The 16,851-nt window shown below is 40.6% G+C and overlaps 1 long non-coding RNA gene across 1 annotated transcript; it reads right to left on the bottom strand.

Moving 5' to 3' along the window:
• Window positions 1–9,558: 9,558 nt before the first annotated feature.
• On the bottom strand, window positions 9,559–16,393 carry LOC113912262. Its single transcript, XR_003516762.2, has 3 exons — window positions 16,215–16,393; window positions 11,620–11,779; window positions 9,559–9,932 (listed from the first exon to the last, which is right to left on the bottom strand). It is a non-coding gene; the product is annotated as an uncharacterized LOC113912262 (long non-coding RNA).
• Between the last annotated feature and the right edge of the window lie 458 nt (window positions 16,394–16,851).

The following is a 16,851-nucleotide window of genomic DNA, read 5'->3' as shown; positions in this document are numbered from 1 at the left end:
CTTGAAGGTGTGTCTGATCATTTGCCCTAAGACATCTTTTCACCAAGCCCTCAATCCTGCTTTTCCTTGACCCCTGCTTTTCCTTGACCTAACAGAGCCTTACGTGGAGCTTCTCTGTCAGGACAGCTTTATTTTTTTATTTTATTTTTTAAGTAGGCTCCATGCCCAGCATGGAGCCCAATGCAGGACTTGAACTCACGACCCTGAGATTGAGACCTGAGCAGAGACCAAGAGTCACACACTCAACCAACTGAGCCACCCAGGTGCCCCTATCATGACAGCGTTATAACTCACCTTTCTTCTCAGTCCCAATTTGACACATGACCTTCTGTCCTTAAATTTGGGGCATATTTCTTTCAGTTTTTTTTTTCTTTGAGTAAAGCATATGAGAGTTTTGTGAATCTTTATATTTTTTCTTCATGTTGCATGTATCTATATAACTCTTGATTTGCCTTTTCCCTCCAGCCACTTCTTTGGACCATCATTTCTTCCAGTCTCATCCTTGTAAAGTAGTATAAAATAATCTATCCTGGTGAAGAGATAGACTTTCACTTTCAGCCAGACACTGAGAATAAATCTACAAACTTGGTGATCAGTGGTTGGGGGTGGGGGCAGGCTGGGCACACCCTGGGAATGCTGAGGGCACCGAGACCTCTCAGCAGAAACCACCCACCTGGCCCACCACCACTTTTTTTCCTTTAAATTTTTTATTGTTATGTTAATCACCATACATTACATCATTAGTGTTTGATGTAGTATTCCATGATTCATTGTTTGTGCATAACACCCTGTGCTCTACGCAGAACGTGCCCTCTTTAATACCCATCACCAGACTAACCCACCCCTCCCCCCTCCCCTCTAGAACCCTTAGTTTGTTTTTCAGAGTCCATCGTCTCTCATGGTTCATCTCCCCCTCCAATTTACCCCCCTTCATTCTTCCCCTCATGCTATCTTCTTCTTTTTTTTTTCCTTAACATATTGCATTATTTGTTTCAGAGGTACAGATCTGTGATTCAACAGCCTTGCACAATTCACAGCACTCACCATAGACCACCACCACTTTTTAAAAGCCATTTATTCAGTACTTCACAAAGTTTATCTCACTTAAGTCTTAACCGTGGCCTTATTTCAATTTTTCAGCTGGAAAAACTCACCCTCTGAGAAATTAACTAACATTGAGAATTCAAAGAGAATCAGTAGCAGAACTGGGATTTGAACCTGGAAATATCTGACTCCAAAGCCTTTGTTCTCCTTTCTTTCTATGGATGTTTAAAATATAGATTCAAATCTTGACTTGTGGCATGTTAGGCAAAGTTAGACTAATTTTAGCCTTGCAAATTTTTATGCTAGGAGTTTGATATTACATGTAAGAAAATAAAAGACTGCCAATTAAAAATGATGGATAAAAATAAATCAAATAGAATCACTTTACAAGTTCTTCTTTTACAGAATTTCTGATTAAATGTTCTAGGTTGCAATTGAACAACTCAAATTCTTTCTCTGCTTTTAGCTTTCTGTAAAATAAGACATTTTTATTTTTCTTGGCCCAAGATATGAAGTTTAAGTACATCACCTGCTCACTAATATCCCTAATCCGTTACTCCTATGGACTCCAGTTGAAATTATGTCCACATGCTTCAATGGAAGAACCAACTTCTTGATTTATATGTGATGTTAATGGATATTGTATAATTCATTTACTTTACATGTAATCTTGGATTGTGAGGAATAACCAAGCAGAAAATCCTCATTTTAAAAAGCATGTATATGGTAAGGAACTTGTATCAAGTTAAAAAAAAAAGAAACAAGAAAAGAGAGAGAGAGGGAGAAACAACTCAACCCCACATACCCAAAACCTTCTTTAAGACACACATGGAATCTCTTAAATTACATTTGTATCAAATTAACTTGGGTGGTCTGAGCGTCATCAAGCATGCAGAAAGGGTTCCCATAAAAAGCTAATTTAGGAAAGTCGTTAGGGCATTGACAATAGAAGCAACCTGTTCCCTTGTTGTCAATGTGTTTTCTTTTAGGGAAGCTTGCTCTTTCCTGCCCATGCTGGAACTCTCTACCACTCTCTAAGAGCTCAGCCTTAACATCTTCATGGGTGGCTCCAAATGGCTGCCATTTTTACCATGTGCAGAATGATAGTTTCTCTTTGTTTTTCAAAGAGTGTAATGACTACAATAATGTCAGGTAGACTCATGTGTGCATTAAAGTCGAGAAGCGCTCAAAACTTATCAAACATCTTTTTCCATATCAGCAATTCACTTGTTCATTAGAAAGTGAATACTAACTCTAGATAATCTTGTTTATTGGGTTGCTGTCTAACATGTCTGAGGGAAGTTGTATTAGGAAGATATAAACAGCAGAGGTGGATTGTGAATACTTCCTGCTGTTGGGTTGGGGGAGAGAGAAAACAGTGGTGGGGGGGATAAGTTTGCTGAAGTGCCTGTTTGCACAGGATAATCACAGCTCAGCAGGGGGAGCCCCTATTTTGCCTCTAGAAAGGCTAATGGTACTGATCTCAGCTAGAATTTACATGGTGGCTTATTAAAACAAAACAAAATTCACAGAATATAGTTTGCCTCTCAGGACATACTTCAAAGACCTTGGAAATTGGGTTGGGCTGTAGGACTGAAGAACAGATGCTTGATTCCATCTAATGCATTTCTAAATTGTCCATCCAGGTAAAATGTTGGACGTGTTCCATTTTATATACAATGAGTATGTGTTGAATCTTAGCCCAGCAAGTATTTAATTGTGGATATCGTGCCGGGTGCTAGAAATCCCATCAGTCTGAACCCCTCGGTTGGCTATTAGCAACATGTGTCCCTTCAAGGATCTATGTAATCAGGAAAGGAAGCTAAGAAGCAAAAGTTGTTTTTTTCCCTTCCAATACAGGGAAATCCCCGTTCTTCTTTACTGTGTGTTTCTTCTCTGTGTGTCCCCTGTATACTCACACATGATACCCTTTCCCATAAAACATTCAGGGAAGGGAGACCCAACCACCTCCCATAAAGCCTGCTTACACATCCTCGCTTTCCCAATCCTATCAATCTTTACATTTTTATATTCTCTCAATCTAATTGTAGCCTGACTCAGAGCTTCACCAGTGGGTTTTGGTATCAGAGTGCATGGGGCTCCTGTATCAAAGGGTCCTGGAAACTTCTTTTTTGCATCCCCTGATCGTTTTGCCCACTTTTGTGGGAAAGGCTTTGGGTCCCCAGGGAGGGGCTGAGTCAAGGGACCCTGGCCGTTTTGTTGAATTTGCTTAACCAATGCCACAGACACAAGTTGTTGGCCAGATTTCTCATTGTAATCCTTGCCTTCAGGCTTTTAAAATTTCTCCCAACTGGGATAAAGGGACTGTTTGGGGCCCTTTAATGTTGGGAGACGAGTCAGGGTATTTTTGGCCCACACCACCTTTGGTAGTGCAGTCCTAAGACCTTTGTTTTAACCCTTCAATGTCCATTTTAGTCATCCCGTTTCTTCATAACCATATAAAAATTTCCACTCTGCTCGATGAGTCCCATGACTCTTGCCTTTCTGCTTCCCCTTTGTCTCGCCCCATTAGTAATTGCTTTGTTCACCTTATTCCTTAATAACCTTAAAAATTTCCACCCTGCTAAAACCACTCTCTCTTCTCTCCTCTGCCTTTCCCTATTCTCTTGTTAATGAAACTAATTTTTGACTAGCATCTGTAAGGCCCATGAGGGGAAGCTGAGACATTCGATAAGGTTTCCCAAACTGGCCTTTGGTTCTGTAACAAGGTTATATGGGGTGCCCATGTGAAAGGGACCCCCCCCTTCACTGTAGCATTTACCATGATAGATCAGGGTAACACTTTTGCGGAGCAGCTGCTCCATACCATGGGTGGTATCCTCATGCCCTCATCCATTCTCTTCCCAAACCACATGTTGCTATGAGCCAGGACCAATCTAGCAAATCTCACTGACCCCAGCTGTAAAGGGGGAAAACTCAGTTTTCCTTCTTCCTGTGTAGGGGAAAACACAATTCTTCCCTATCATGTCTTTCTTCGTCTTGCGTATCTCTTTTCCTTTCACAGAGAACACTTCACTTCTGGTCACCAAATGTGGGAATGGCTTTCCCCATAACAAGCAATTCTCCGTGACAGCAGAGGGGTGTCCTACAATTTAATTCAATTCTGATGGAATCTACCAGGAGATAATGTTGGATCCCACAGGTAAAGAGCTCAGCCCCTCTCCCACCTCACTCCCCAACACACACACACACACACACACACGCACACGCGCGCGTGCACACACACACACACACACACACACACTCTTCAGGCTCCAGGGCCAGTTTGTCACCTACCTGTGCTTCTGACCAATCAGCTATAAATCAGAGGTTCCTTCCATCCCCTCCTTAGGTTTGATTAATTTGCTAGAGTAGCTCACTGAACTCAGGGAAATATTTATTTACATTTACCAGTTTATTAAAGGATACAATAAAGAATATGAATCAACAGCCAGATGAAGAGATATACAGGGCAAGCTCTGGGAGGGTCCTGAGTGCAGGAGTTGGGGTGTGTTATTATCCTCCAGGTTTGGATGTGTTCCCCAGCTTGGAAGCTCTCCAAAACTTGTACTTTTAGGATTTTATGGAGGCTTCGTCACGTAGGCATGATCTATGGTTAACTCCCTTTCCAACCCCTGTCCCATTTCTGGAGGATAAGGGGCAGGATCGAAAATTTCAAGCTTCTAATCATGGCTTGGGCTTTCTGGTGATCATCCCTAATCCAGAAGCCATCCATAGGAGTCACCTCATTAGAATAAAAGGTGCTCCTACTGCTCTTATCACTTAGGAATTTACAAGGGTTTTAGAAACTCTGTGCAAGATCCAGGGGTAGGGACCAATATATGTATTTTCTCTTATCTCAAAGAAGCCCTTCTATTATTAATATCCTACACTCATTCAACAATTACTTGGTTCTAGGCACTGTCCTGAAGTCTTTCCTTCAGCTAAATTCATTGAATCTCACAATCCCATAAAGTATAATAGTAATTCTATTATCCCCACTTTACAGATGAGAACTCTGAGGCACAGAGAGGTTAAGTGACTTGTCCATGGTCACTTATAAGTGGCGGGATTGGAGTTGGAACCTATGAAGTTTGTTTCTGGTGTCCATGCTCTTAACCCCTGAGGGGTTTTGTTCATGGCTAAAGCTCCCATACTACTTGGCTTCAAAGGTTGATGAGTGGCCCTCGATGCCATCCGGACATCCTGATTCACTGGCTTTCCTCAGAACAAGAGTGTACACTGACCATGCTTCTCTGTAGCGCTCAGTAAGAGACCTGTCCAGGTGCGGACTGGCTCTTTCATACACTCTGCTTTGTGTAGGCTGGGTGTGTCAGAGCTACATGGGGGGTGGGGGGTGCCAGTTAAAATGCAAATCCTGCCCCTGCTTCTGGGGCAAGGCTTAGGAATATGTCTATATGACGAGTGGTCCTTCTTGCTGAGGTAGGTGACCCATGACCACATTGGAGAAACTGATAGCATTATAAAGGCAAATTCCCAAAGTCTGATTATCTTTCTTTTTTTTTTTTAAGATTTATTTATTTATTTGTGAGAGAGTTGGGGGGGGAAGTGGCAGAGGGAGAGGGAGAGAGATTCTTAAGCAGACTCCATCATGAGCATGGGGCTCCATCTCAGGACCCTGAGATCACGACCCTGGGATCACGATCTGAGCCAAAACCAAGAGTTGGCCGCTTGACTGCTCCACCCAGGCGCCCCAGTCTGATTATCTTTCAAGTACCTTCCAATGGGTTTCCTGAGGGCATCCTGTATAGTGCAGAGAACGGTGACTTTGTGGGTCCAGGAATTCTTGTTTTGTCTTATCCCTTTAGCCCTTCTGAACTCAAATGTTTTCATGTGCAAAATGGGAAAATAATACCCCTTTTGCCTATCTCAAGAGTGTTATGACAGCACTTTGGAAACTCTAAGGTGCTATACAAATATAAGACATTAGTATTCATTGTTGTTTTTCCTGCTTATCACAAGTACCACCAACTTCACATATGCACTGTTAATAGCTGCTTTCAAATTGTGTTGACATTTTAGGTGATTCTTAATGGACTTTAGTGTATTTCAATTGGGGGCTCTGTACTGCTGGGTGTGGCTGGTTCTGGGAGCATCAGGATGAAGGAGGAAAGAACCCCTGAGAAAGGAGGTTAGAAGCTACTGAATAGAGGTCGAGACCAAGGTCCGAGTCAAGGCAGACTTGGAGTCAGTTTAGTGAGGTGCCCAGACCAGAGTCTTGGCAACAAGTGATCCAGGTCTAGAACTGGGATTTGAGGCTTTGGATGTAGGACAGAAGCCTGAAGTTACTGTGAGGCTGGAGCTTCTTATGCACACCCTCTGCCCAGAGCCTCTCCTGCTGTTGGCCCACAATGGTCCTGTGTCAGCCACAAGGGAAAGTGAGGGCCACACGTGGAGGAAGGAAAAGTGGTTCTGGAAGTGTGACTCTCTGCAAAGGGGCTGCTTCTGCCTCTCCCACTTTAATTTAGCCTGTTTAGAAGGAAATCACCACCAGGCTGATTGCCAAAATGCCATTTAATTATTTTTAAACACCACAAAACCACGCTAAAAAATTGTGTTAAGTAGCCATCATTAAGGGACTCTCAGTGAATGCAGAAGACTGATCAAACTTGCTCTGATAGTAGCAAAGCTTGAAGTGAATGTATACTTCTGAATTGCTGTAGGATATTAAAAAGAATTTGTTCTCAAGTATTTTAATTTTTTTAAAGATTTATTTATTTGAGAGAGAGAGAGCACAAGCAGGGGGAGCAGCAGAGGGAGAAGGAGAAGCAGGCTCCCCACTGAACAAGGAACCCATTGTGGGACTCAATCCCAGGACCCCAAGATCATGACCTGAGCCAAAGGCAGCCACTTAACTGACTGAGCCACCCAGGTGCCCCTGTTCTCAACTATTTTAAGCAGTTTTCTTTACATTCCTATATACTAAAAGAAAAAATAAAGGGCTTAATATTAGCAGTGATTACATGGGGAAATTTCAGGAGAGTCTGTCTCCAATTTTTGTATTCAGAAAAAGCTGATTTACAATTGCTCCTTAAATCAGCCTCTGCTCTGTGATAGCAACAGTTCTATTTGGGTGACAGAGGGGCTGTAAAAAAGTCAATGTCATTATGGTCAAGAGAATGTTAATTTATAAATACATTATTTCATAAAATCCTACACCTTCCTTAGAGAAGCAGAAAATCAACCCAAATTTAGATTTGTGCATGACTGCATTCTTGACAAATGACAGATTTTTCAGTTCCTTTGAAAGGTCCAAGTTGGAATTATCAATACCGTGGAGGAAGGGGCTCAAGATGGTGCCTTCACCTGAGATATTACACTCCACAGGCTCTGAGTATTTTAATCTGGTTCTGAAAGATAGAGTGGTCAAGAGCAGGAGAGAAGTCCATCAGCCAAGGAGCACCTGGGTGGCTCATTCGGTTAAGCATCTGACTCTTGGTTTTGGCTCAGGTCATGATCTCAGGGTTGTGAGATCGAGTCCCATGTTGGGCTCCACACTGGGCGTGGAGCCTGCTTAAGATTCTCTCTCCCTCCCTCTACCCCTCCACCCATGTCTCTCTCTCTCTCTTCCTCTCTAAAGAAAAAAGTCTATCAGCCAGGCATTGGACCCAATATGCTTGCTGAGCACAGCCTGCCTGCACAGAGGCGACTGAATCTATGGGTGTCCAGAGCCACATGGGCAAATGGCTTTAGAATTGGAGAACAATGACCAAGCAGCTGCAAAGTTCCCCTCCTTCTGGTACTTCCTGGAAACAAAGTCCCTTTGCTACTTCCTGTGGTCAGTGCAGGCGGCAGACGGGAAGATTGGGGGCCCTTTGGCCTCTAGTAATTGCCAAGTCATTATAAGTATTTGTATCTGGAGTAAGAACAGTGTACTTGCCATATAGATCTGCTTCCAGATGAGCCCCTTAGATGTCTCTTTCTGCAGAGTACAACCCCAAGGGCCCCCACATAGACATTTGGAAGCTCTGGCCAGTGGGGCTTGCTTCCCCCAGAGCAGCAGGACAAACTGGAGGGGAGATTGAAAAGGAAAGGCAGATCTTCTCTTCTGGGTGCTGGTTTCTCTTCTGGGTTCTTCCTGTCGCCGGCCATCCTCTCTCACACAAATGCCCAGTGCCTGCCAGCCTCGCCCTTCTTCAAGGGGGCCCATTTTCCTTCCCTTCCCCTTACTCCTTTCTCTTCCTGTTTCCCTACCTTCAGATTGCAGCAATCAGCTAGATGCCTCTAGGATCAAGGGCGTGGAGAATTCACAGGAAAGCACAAATGTCTGTTAGCAGGGGAATGTATGAACGCCTTCCCAGAAGAATTTGCTGTTAGAAACAAGATACCTGGGCAACCAAAAAAAAAAAACAAAAAAACAAAAAAAACCCAGCATCTCCAAAGGCAGCATTTCAGTCATTGCAGCTGGCACGCGCATGCGTGCGTGCATGCGTGCGTGTGCGTGTGGTGGGACGAAGGAGAGAGAGAGCGCCATTACAGAAGCGCTTCTCACGGAGCCAATGTGTAAAGCTTGCCTTAACTCTGAGTTATTTATTCAACTGTTTAATTCATTTTCGTATGTTGTGTGTATTCATTCAACGATATCTCCTTTAGATGTCAATTTTGCCTCCTTTGGATGTACCTGAAGCTGGGGGTTATATGATGCTACTGGATCAATGGTTTTGCACAGGATGCCTTGTCATTTCAGTGAAATAACCAGGCATTTAAGTCAACAATTGATTTGACTTCCCTCATAAAGAGATTCTTTTGTGGTATAGACTAAGTATGGAGAGCCTGAGAAAGCAGAGGCTCCCTCTATAAAGTGCTGGGTCCCTAACACAAACTTATGTATAAAGAAGAGCTTAGATAGCTATAAATATATACTTTCTGGATGATGAAAATGACTTTTGAGGCAATTATGTAAAATATTTCAGGTGAAGGAGGTTAGTATTATTTTGTATGTATGTATGACCTGTGTTTGTAATAGCAAACAGCTCAGCGTTCCTAATCTGTTGGGAAGCCAATCTGTTACGGTACTCAAAGCATATGTTTCTATTTATTTCATTACATTTGCTTACTTGGAACATAGGGCGAAATCAGTAGAATTTAGAAATGATTATAGAGCTGTGTGGTGACAAACTCTATGATCTTAGCTTTTGGTTCTTTCATGTAAAAGTAGTCTGCCAAAGTACCCAAGGGTTTCTCAACGGAATACTTCGTTCACCCATTTACTTCTTCAGTGAAGAGCATTGATTCCGTGGCGTCCTAGGTTAGAGTGTTCCACAGGGGAGAAAAAGATTTCTAAATCCCAGTTCCTCCCACCCAAGTGTGAATCTCTAGAAGGATGGTGTTCAGGTTCAGAATTAAAACAAAGAAAAAACCAGGGAACAATAAAAATTTCTGCAAAAATGCTAATAATTTTCAGTATAATTTAAGGGGGGTGGTGTATTTTATACAAATATTAATTTATGTCAGTTTTATAACAGTCACTATTTTTTTTGTTAGAGTTTTTATTTTTCCAAGACTTGAGACACTTTTAGGAATAGAAAATTTCTTCACATGTTGAAACCTTTTGGTGATTCCTTCTTTTGAACACTTCCATTCAGATGAATGTTAAAATGTTAAATGAAAGAAGGGAATAGAGAAGTTACAGGCCAGAGAATTATAGAGCTGGGAAAGAGAAAGACGCCTGCCATTCCAGAATTCAATAGTCTAAACTCCAGCCAATTAAATTAATATGAAAGTGCAAAGCAGCTAACCTAGATTGCTTACACAACTTTCATCTTGTCAAATTCCTCCCAGAATTCCTGTTTCCATGAATGTGTAGCTTTCCTGGACTCAGGAATCAATCTGATTTTCACCGTGAGGAAACACATACCATATATGTCCTGAAAAACAAAAATGCAAATTCAATGAAACTCTATAATATTGAACCCAACTATATTGAATCCCTGTATATAGCAATCAAATTGGAAATCCAGGTCTATTACATGCACATGTAATATTTCTAGAGTATATCAAATTCCATCCTATATCAAATTTTTTCCTCAGGTTCCTAGAAATTTAATATAAGCAAGTTTCACTCTATTTGAAAAGGACATGATGCAATATAATGTGTTTTTCAATGAATAGAATTCTTGGTAATTCAATTTATGTTCAGAACTTCTTAAAGGAGACTCACTTCCTAGAGGCCTCGAATCAGAGTTCAGTTCTGAGAACCTAACTCAGGTAATATATATATATATATATATATATATATATATATATATATTTGTGTGTGTGTGTGTGTGTGTGTGTGTGTGTGTGTGTGTGTGTGTGTGTGAAAGACTGTGAAGGAAAATCAGAAGGAATTTTGGTGATTCATATACAATGATTTTAAAAATAACCATGGCACATCCCAGTCAAGTAGAGAGGGGTTATATATTTGAGAGGAGCTTCTCATTGGTAGAAACTTGTGCCTTCTTCCTGTTTATATCCCCAGCACACAGAGTAAGTGCTCAGGAAGAGTTGGCTGAAATAATAAGTCATCTGGTGACAGGGCTGCGGTTACAGGCCCAAAGAAAGCTTATAAGTCATCACTTTGTTCTGCCTCAGTGGAGCCAGGTTTTTTTTTTCTCTCTTTTTCATCTACACCTGTAAGTCTGAAGTTTCTGTCCTTCAATAATCCAAAATTGTTAGTTTCTATTGTTTTACATTTTCTGCTAGTGTTTGCTTTTATTTATCTTTCTTAGATAACTAATCTCTGATTCTAATTGGTTCTCATTTTATACACACATCTATATGTCATGTAACTTTGATTTTGATTATTGTTAAATGAAATAACTGTTATATCCTGTGTTCAGCATCACCTGAGTAGTAAACCTGGCCCGTTAAAAATGATATGCACTCATTAAAGAAATTCCATTTAAAATCTTGGAAAGCCTACATTAAGAATACTTTCTCGTATCGCTCTGTCAATCTTTCCTGCACCTGTTAGCATATTTAGAAAATGGCTTTTTATAATTCACTCATCTTGTTGCAAGTGGAAAAAGATCCACAAAAGTAATTCCGATTATTCAAATTGTTTTGTAAAACATAAAATTAAGAACATATCCTATAATAAGCACTAATAAACTCAGCAACTAGATATAAATAAAATATAGGTTATTAAAGTATTCTAATATGATGGGAAGGAGTTACCGGCTCATATAATTATCCTTGCTGAATGTAAACCGTTTCGGAAATAGTTTTAACTATTTTTAGTGCTTGAAATCTTGAAGCTTTCCTGGTTAAACCAGTGGGATTGGTACAGCTCCCATTGTTACAGTTCTTGGTTTTTAACTCCCCACACATAATAAACCTATGAACTCTATTAACTGTAATCGATATGCGTGCAAGGATGTAAAGGCCTTTCCTTGGCCCTCTCGCTGCCTCAAACAAGAAGCCAAAATGAGTATGACGCCAACTCCCATGCAAGTAATCAGGTACGCCATTTTTCATTTGAAAAGAAGTCCTCTCCAATAACAGAAATGCTGAGAGAGGTTATTACAATAATAAATGAGTTGGCAGGGTGATTTATGCCTGAAACAAATGTACCTTGTGATGGAATCCTCTTTAATTCCTTATAAATCCTGGGCTTAGTGGACAGGGTCTGACTTTGGGAATCCGCCAGTTGAATGCCTGCAGTACTTTGGATTCACTTGGTTCATTTCTTGTGGACCAAACAGCTGTTTTCGATAGTCTTCCCGGCAGGTATCTGTTTGGGGATTAGTAATGCCTCATATAGTCATACATCACAAGAAATGGATGTGTAATTACATTAACTATGCTTCATCTCTTTGGACTCACTTATCCCAAATCACTGATATCAGAGCCATTCAATGAGAATGTTCCATAAACTGGTTTACTTCTTAAACAGCAATGACACCTTACATTAACACAGTGGTTTTAACTCTTCAAAAATGCTTCTGAAAGCTTCCTCCTTAGATTTGTCTCAGAGTGTGTGTGAGTGTGTTTATCTGAACCTAGTGTTCCTGAGTGAGAAGATCCTTCCTGAGTCTCCCTCAAAATAGAACCAGGTATGAACATCTCTAGGATCTGAATTAAGTTCTGAGGAGAACTTGGAACCTGGAAATGGTCTGTGCAGGATCATGGAATTTTAGGCTGCTGTAGACCCTATACACAGGGTCAGATCACTGGTGGTCACTGAGAAAGGGTCAGGAAAATACTCCACCCTGTAAGTAACAGTGTCATTCATACCTATGAGTCTTTGTTGTGTTTTCTCTCCTCTTAGAATATGCAGTTGTCAAAAGACAAATGTATCCTAAGTTTAGCTCAAAATGTTGACCCAAATTTCCCCCAAGAGGAATTTCTTTCAATGTCCTTAGAAATTCTTAATATTTTGTGTCTTTCTAATAGCTTTTCTGTTTATTATAGTTGTCGCATCACCTGTCTGTAGCTTCAAAACACTCAAAATTATTAATTCCATGAGGGTAAGCTTTTCATATCCCCACTATTACTGGATAGGTCTTTCCTTGTCCATTCCCAACAGGGGAAGAGACTGTGACAGTATTTTATTCTCATGTCACACAAAACATCTACCACAGTGCTTTGTATGTAGTAAGAAGCTTAATAAGTTTGTCCTGAGTTAAATTACATTCAATTTAAAGAAATGAATGATAATTGAAAAAAATGACTATCAAATCTGAAACAACGGTCATGGTTACAATTGTTGCATTATAAAATATTGTTGGTTAATTTGTTGATTTCATTCACTCATTCAATTACTAAGTGTGTACTATGTGCTAGGTATTGTTGTAGTCATTGGGGAATACAATGGTGAACAAATAAAATTGTGACTCCCATTTTAGTGGGAAAAGACTGAATAAACAAAGAGACAAATAAATATGATAATTTCAGAGAATAATACATTCCATGAAGAAAATGAAATTGGGAGATTGTGATGGAACATGCCTGGGTTAGGGAGCGAAGGGGGACCTTTCTGAGAAGATGACATTTAGGCTGATACTTGAATCATGAGATGAAGTTGTAACATGGCAACAAGCATGACAAGTTTTTGGAAGACCTAAGGAAGACCTACATGACTGAGGCAAAGTGAACCGGGGAGAAAAGTGTGGAAAATAAGAATGGAGTAGTGGGAGTACTTAACAGGGCATGCTGTGGACTGAAGCTGGTTGGAGTGTGGCATGAGCAGATAGGACAGGAGGAAATGGGGGTACCACTTTTGAAATGTGGGCAATGGAGTAGTAGGGTTGAGACCGGACTTCCCCTCCCCTCTCTGCTTCCTTCTTTCTTTCTTTCCTTTTTTCTTTTAAGTGGGCAGTATTAGAGGTTGTTGGTGTTCTGATGGGGATGCATCTTTAGATGGAGGGAGAACAACGTACATGGCAAAGAAGATTACATTCCAGGAGGGTGGTTCATGAGAAGGCAGAATGCAAGGGCCGGCCAGGGAGGTGGGGCAGAGATGTGACAGAAGGGATGCGAGAAGGTGTGGACACCTTTGCAAGCGGAGCTCTTATGTTAACGGATGGGACTGTGAGGAGCTCCAGGTTGGTATTTAGTTTTTCAGAGGCATATGAGGGATGACCATCAGCAGAGAGGAGGTATAGGCAGTTTTAGAAAGGAGAAAGTATGAAATTATCGTTTGGGAGAGTGGGAAAGCCAACCTCCCAGGGTGCTATAGTAAGATTGTCTAGAATGGTTGACATAGGTGTTGATCACTGTATGTGGTTCATTTTTGAAGTTGATACATTTTAGCAGGGGTATTAAGAGAGTTTTGTAAATGGAACAGGATTGAAGAAAGGTCTGGAACATGTTCCATTTGAGGAACGACTAAAGGAACTGGATTTAAAGTATGTTTGGCTTAAAGAAGGTATAGCAGTTAAGAGCATGGCTGTGGAATTTGGCAGACTTTGGAAGCCTGGCTCTTTTATTATTAGCTGTGAGGCCTTCGACAAGTTACCTACCCTCTCTGAGCCTCAGTTCTTGCATCTGTGAGCAACATAAATACACCACCTACTCTGGGTTCCACATGAAGGATCCAATGGTATCTGTTATTTATTATGTGTGTGTTGGGGGGAGATATTTCTCTATAAATAACCAAAGAGCTGTTATGTAGGAGAGACATCAGACCTTTTCTATATAGAACTAGAGCATAGATCTAGACCATGAAAATTAGAAAGCATACAACAAAATAACTTTCTTGTAGCTGGAGCTGTTCTAACAAGAAATGGGCTTCCTAATACTGGAGCTGTTCACAACCGTAGCATGGTGACCAACCTTGGAGGGTTTTGTAGGAACTATTCCTGCCTTGGTGGGAAGGTTGGATTAGAGTGCCACAATTTTGTAGCAAACGTGTTGATATGCATGAGTGTATTCAGTATGTATGCCTGTAAAGCTTCTCATTGTAAATAACCGGCATCACAACTTTGATGTGCGTGTGCACAAACACTTTGATTCTTATAAAGCCTGAGAAGTCAATAGTATTATATTTTTGCACGTTATATTATTGGATCATCTTAAGAATTCTTTTAGGTAGATATTATTATTCTATTTTATAACTTGGAATGAAAGTAAAGAGAGATGAGATTATTTGCCCAAGACCTTACAGGAAATTATATGACAATCCTATGATTTGTCCAATAATTCCCACCCAGCTCCTTCAACTAAGTGTCACAGACCTTATAGGTTATGTTCAAAGTTAACTTTCCTTATTAATTATGAAAAAAGGGGAAGATTGATTTACCTTAAAGATTATCTTGTATTGAGTAATTTATTTATTTATTTATTTTAAAAAATATTTTATTTATTTATTTGAGAGAGCGAGAATGAGAGAGAGAGAGAGAGCACATGAGAGGGTGGAGGGTCAGAGGGAGAAGCAGACTCCCTGCTGAGCAGGGAGCCCGATGTGGGACTCGATCCCGGGACTCCAGGAGCATGACCTGAGCCGAAGGCAGTCGCTTAACCAACTGAGCCACCCAGGCGCCCCTGAGTAATTTATTTTTTATAATGCTTAATTATTTAAGCTAATTTATCTCATCAATTCTGTTATGTTGATGAGCCAGCTTAGACTCAATTTGTAGAGTACTATTGTAAATTACTTGTAGCGTAGTATTTCCATAACACAACACTAAGGTGCAAAGTATTCTTACATCTAAATTTTATGATGAACAGGGAAAATGGCTGGAGACATTCATGAGAGATACTATATGCAGACTTTAAAAAATCATTTTATATTATTAACTCAACAGAAAGACTTCAGCTAATAGAGTCACATAAATCTGAATGGATTAGAGTTTTTGCTGAGAGAAAGACCAGTTCTTGTAAGACTTTCTCCATAATTGAAGGCTTTTACCAATTATGCTCAAATATTGTATAAAAGGAAAAGATTTTCCATCATTATTTCTGGTTACATGGAGAAAATATTTCACTCTAGTGAGAATCAGAGTAGCATTCAGGTTTTTTTTTCCTTTAATATTCAGTGCAAGCTGGCTAATGCTTCTTTTTAAATTGGAGAGGAAATATTACAAAGCTCACTTTCTTAGAGATAGAAAATAATACTCTTATTTAGAGGAAAAAATGAATACATTGTGAAGCAGATCAACTTCTGAGTTTTCTGGAAAATTGTATAATCTAAGGAAAATAGCTGGAGCTTCAGCAGCCTGTGGTAGAAACTGGAATGCAGTCAAAGGTAGTTGAATGGGGGAAATTAGAGGAAACGGACAAGTAAGCCATGCAATAGAGATAATTCAGTTCTGGTGGATTAGATGTGATGGTAACCAGATCTTTTTATTCAGTAATCAGCCTGATACTAAATATCTTCAGAGTATAATGACTTACAGAAGAACCCTGTTTGTTTTGTTTTTTTCCCTCTCCAACAGTAATAGGAGGTAAAAATAAGGAAATGTTCCTTGCAGTTTGGAACAAGAGTGGAATTTAACCCAGTGATGGAAGAAACAGCATCTTTGGTTATTGGAATATTCCCTAAAAAGAAGGATTCCTAGCATTAAAATGGCTAAAGATCGACTCATGCATATTTGCCTACATCCTTTACCATTTATAAAATGATTTCAGAAGGGAATTTAAAAGAGTGCTGTATTAGTTTCCTAGGGCTACTGTAACAAAGTACCACATACTGGGTAGCTTAAAAGAACAGAAATTTATTGTCTCACAGTTCTGGGGGCCAGAAGCCCCAAATCAGGGTGTCGGCAGTGACTTGCTCCCTCTGAAGGCACTTGGGAAGAATCTTCCAGGTCACTCTCCTGGCTTCTGGTAGCCTACAGTGTTCCTTGGCTTGTAGATGCATCATTCCAGTTACGTGGCCATCCTATCCTTTGGTGTCTTCCCATCATTTTCTCTCTGTGCACGTCTGTCACTGTGCCCAAATTTCTTCTTTTTATAAGGACACCAGTCGTATTGGATTAGGGCCCACCCTAATGACCTCATCTTAACTTTATTACTTCTGTGAAGACTCTATTTCCAAATCAGCTTGCATCATGAGGCACTGGACTGTTCTAGACTGAATCTTTGTGTCCCCCTCACTCTCACCCCCCCCCCCGCAAATTCATATACTGAACCTAATTCCACTGTGATGGTATCTGAGGAGGGGCTTTTGGGATGTGATTAGGTCCTGAGGCTGGAGCTCTCGTGAATGGGATTTGTGCCCTTAGAGAAGAGACACCAGAGAACTCTCTCCCCTCTCCACCATGCAAGGACATAGTGAGAGACAAACATCTAAGAATCAGAAAGCTGCTCATACCAGACACCGAATCTGCGGATCTGCCAGCACCCTGATCTCGGACTTAGCTT

The sequence above is a fragment of the Zalophus californianus genome, chromosome 14 (genome assembly GCF_009762305.2).
Source record: "Zalophus californianus isolate mZalCal1 chromosome 14, mZalCal1.pri.v2, whole genome shotgun sequence".
Taxonomy (NCBI): Eukaryota; Metazoa; Chordata; class Mammalia; order Carnivora; family Otariidae; genus Zalophus; species Zalophus californianus.
This window is presented reverse-complemented; position numbering and strand designations above follow the sequence as displayed.